Source organism: Myripristis murdjan, chromosome 18 (assembly GCF_902150065.1).
Source record: "Myripristis murdjan chromosome 18, fMyrMur1.1, whole genome shotgun sequence".
Lineage (NCBI taxonomy): Eukaryota > Metazoa > Chordata > Actinopteri > Holocentriformes > Holocentridae > Myripristis > Myripristis murdjan.
The window spans coordinates 4,721,037-4,725,678 of NC_043997.1; positions in this window are offsets into that span (position 1 = coordinate 4,721,037).

Consider the following 4,642-nt stretch of genomic DNA (forward strand, 5'->3'; position numbering starts at 1 on the left):
AATACATCATGCAGAGAGATCAGCAGTTAAAATAAAACCCTGGAAAAGTGTACAGAATGGGGCCTTTAAGAGCCTGTATGGCAGCTCTAAAATATAACTGATCACTTTGGAGAAAGATCAGCACTTGGAAGCACTTTGAATGGTAGCTAAACTTTCAAATGACTGAAAAATGAAAAATGACTGTACACCTTCCTCATGGCAACTTGTCAAACTCTGATGTGTCTTCTATGATTTTTGTGAGAATTTAAGGTGTTTTTACTGCATTATATCATGTGAATTTAATATATTAAAATGTGAAATAGGATTCAGAAGATACATATCACATACCTGTTGCAATGTCTTTTGTTAGTTTTTTATGCACAATATTGGCTTTAGATAATATTTGATAGATGCAAAAATTGCTCTTCATTTATCTGATATGGATTTAAAGTTGATGATTGGTTTGATACAATACGGGAATAAATGTCAGTAATTATGCTGTTATTTACACGTGTAGGACTTGACAGCAATAATTCATATCCATGTGTATATGGTGTCGGTATATTTTCTTATATGTTCAGTTTCTCATTTCTGTATTTATTGTTGCAATATTTTGTAAGACTGACGCACTTATTGAGACTCAAAGCAAATAGGTTCTCAGGCAAATAATTTCGTATGTTGTATTTCTTTCTATTTTCTTATAATTTAATTATTGTCTCTGGAATCTGAACAATTGCAGCTGGATTTCACCTCAAATCAATAAAATATTTCTGATTCTGATTCTGGATTCCTCATTTCTGTATTTATTGTTGTAATATTTCATAGGATTAATGCACATATTTAGAGTTACTGCACGTACTTGTTTCTAAGATACATAATTTTCTTTGTTGTATTTCTTTCTATTTTGTAATAATTTGATTCTTTTCTTGAGAATCTGAGCTGCTGCAATTGACCCAATTTCCCATCGGGGATCATTGAAGTATTTCTGATGGACACTCATTTTTTTCAAAGTCGCTCTTGGGTGAAAAAACAAAAGTTGGAGATCCTGATCCAGAGCATCTTTGATCCGCCTCTCTAATAGTTCTATTGTTAAGCCCCACCTTATTAGACTCTGACGATTCTGATTGGACAGTGCTATCGGTGTCGCTCCTCTGTGTCCATCCCTTCTTATTTTTTCCTTCTTCCTCTTTTCCTGACTGAGCTTTGAGACGGACTTCTTCTTTGATCACATGAGCACATCTCCTCAGCAGAGTCTTTAATTATTGACGTTAAAACGTGCAGGTGTGCTGGAGCGTTTTCTTTCTTTCTTTCGTGTTTTTTGTTTTTTTCCCAACTTCTACAAACTGTACTTGGCATAAAACATATTTTCGTCTTTGCTTTACAGAGAGCAGACAGTTGGACTGTCTCGGCCCCTCAGCTCCACTGAAGGGAAATCTGAACGCTTCAGCTCACCGACACATTTTGGAATATTCTCTGCTTCCAGCTCTGTGGGACCAGTTTGGGGAAGGAAGGCCCTTTCCTGTCCCAGCATGACTGAGCCCCAGTGCACAGAGCAGCTCCATAAAGGCGTGGCCGGCTGAGTTTGGGGTGGAAGAAGTTGAGCGGCCCGCACAGAGCCCCGACCTCAACCCCATCCAACACCTTTGGGATCAACTAGAACGGAGACTGTGAGCCGGGCCCTCTGGTCCAACATCAGAGTCTGAGCTCACCAAGGCTCAAAACTCCCACAGACACTCCAACATCTGGCAGAAACTCCCACAGACACACTCCAACATCTGGCAGAAACTCCCACAGACACACTCCAACATCTGGCAGAAACTCCCACAGACACTCCAACATCTGGCAGAAACTCCTACAGACACACTCCAACATCTGGCACAAACTCCCACAGACACTCCAACATCTGGCAGAAACTCCCACAGACACACTCCAACATCTGGCAGAAACTCCCACAGACACACTCCAACATCTGGCAGAAACTCCCACAGACACTCCAACATCTGGCAGAAACTCCTACAGACACACTCCAACATCTGGCACAAACTCCCACAGACACTCCAACATCTGGCAGAAACTCCCACAGACACTCCAACATCTGGCAGAAACTCCCACAGACACTCCAACATCTGGCAGAAACTCCCACAGACACTCCAACATCTGGCAGAAACTCCCACAGACACACTCCAACATCTGGTAGAAAGCCTCCCAGAAGAGTGGAAGCTCTTATCTCCATATTAAAGCCCCTGAATTTAGGATGGGAGGTCAGAGAAGCTCCTGGAGGAGGACCAGGACTTGTGTCCATATTTGATGAATAGACATGTGCCAGTGTTGTTCTTGTCCTAATGAAAGACCAACAGCACCCCAACCTGTTTAAAAATGAAATTACAACAACAACAACCAGAGATAAAACACCAGTGTTTTTCCTTCTTTCACTTTTTTCATTTTTTTTTTTTTATTTATGGAAAGTAGATCTGCCTTTGCATGCACACAAAAAATGAAGAACAATCCCCTTAAGGTAATGATTTCAAAACACCAGCTTCACGAATCACACCCAGCACTGAAAACATCCAAGAGTGTTTAATCTGTGTGTGTGGACAAAAATTCACTCACACATATAAACAAATGTAATCCTGATTCAAGTCTTATCCTCAGACCCAAACCGTTTCCCCTTCAGTGCTCAATCATGTTTTCTCCAACTGAGGCAAAAGAAAGAAAGAAAAAAAGAAAGAAGGAAAGAAATAAAGAAAGAAAGAAAGAAAGAAAGAAAGAAAGAAAGAAAGAAAGAAGATCTGCCAGCTGGATGAGAAAATCCCACTTGTTTCCAGAATTTTCCTGTATCAAGTGTCATTTTCTTGATTTTCCGGGGCCTTATTCTGCCTCATTTCAGCACAAAATCAATCAATCAATCAATCAATCAATCAATCAATCAATCAATCAATCAAATGAGCCTGCGCTGGAGATTACTTTTCTTCACTTTTGGAATCAGAAACCAGATTTGAACCCTGAACATGAGACCAGATGAACTTCTGTGTCACACTTTGGTTTTCTTTTCAAAGTTCGGGTGAGGTTTCACTGCAGTGTGTCGTTTTGCTGCTGCTCTGTTTCTGGGCTCTTGTTGTTTTCTGTTTGGTTACATGGCATGCCATCAGGAAAAAAAGACACAAAAGAAACAGTTAGGGCTCTGATGAGTCACAGCCAAAAAGAAAAAAAGAGATGTTCCCACTGTCAGAGAGCAAGTGGAGAAAGGAGAGAAAGCAGCATCATTGCTTCCACGCACTCTGCTTTATTTTCAAGGTTTTTGTTTTAACGCCACAGATGTTGGCATCTGGACTTTAAGGAGGTCAGCGACACTTTTTCATCGTCAAACTTCCCTGACACGTTTCTGCTGCTGTGGCTGAAGGTAAGTGTGCAACACAGCGGCCTGTCTCCAAAAAAACTGTAGATAGAGGTTTGAAAATGTTTGAAAAAGTTACTTCTTGTTCACATCTTTCTCTCTTTCATGCAAAAGTTTGAACCAGAACATGTGGTGAGGCCTCCTTTTACCATTACAGCCCACGTTTGTGGAACAGTTTGCCTGAGGACCTGAGGAAAACAGAGAATGTGGACATTTTTAAAAGCAAATTCAAGACCTACCTTTTTAGTCTCATAGATAGATAGATAGATAGATAGATTTTTATTGTCACTGCACAATCATATACGTATAATAATGCAACGAAATTACGGCTCAGTCCTTTCGGTGCAGGGGAGAATAGAAAGCATCGTGCATCCTGCTAGTTGAATAGCCAAGTCCAGTAATAGATGGCTGCAGCATCGTCATGGCTTTTAACGAAATTTTATTTTACTAAATATTATTTATTTAATATCTTTAACCTTTTAGTCTGGTTCTTAACTGAATTTTATTTATTTTATTATTTACTTATTTATTTTACTTTTTTAGACTGGCCTTTAACTGAGTTTTATTTATTTTATTACTTTTATTTTTTAGATATTTACTGAATTTTAATCTATACAGTCATCTTATCTCTGTAGTATCGATCATCATCTTTCTGGTGTTTCCTCACTTCAAAGCGGCGAGTGTAGGAGAGCGTTTCCTCAGTGTTCTTAATTCCTCAGTCCTTTTAAATGTGTGTATGTGTGTGTGTGTGTGTGTGTGTGTGTGTGTGTGTGTGTGTGTGTGCCTTGATTGAAATCAAAAGTGGCAGGAATGAGTTCTTCTTGCTCTGTTGTCGTTGCATGTCAAGGCTTGTCTAAACTAATAAACCATGTTGATGATTTGTCCCCTCTCTCACATGGAGGGGTATGAGGGGGATCTCCCTGATAGTCCTTGTTACTGCTTAGTGAGACCAGGAGTTTTCAAAATGGGGTCCGGGACCCACAAGGGGTCCTTGAGAGTCCTCCAAGGGGGTTCTGGACAAATTTTAGAAAACTTCCCTGCAACTCACAGTAACCGCTGTCTGTGGTTTGTGGAAGGCGTCTGAACAAACACAAGACATCAGAGAGCTGACGGAGTGGGGGTCTGGGGCTTAATGACGGACAACTTGCCTGGTTCCTTTCAGTGATTTCACCTGAGTCTTGTTTGCCCCTCCCAGTTCCTCACCTGTCCTGTCTTGTGTTTCAGCTCTGGTTGTTCTGATCCCTCCCAGAGTTTCCCTCTGCCTCTCCT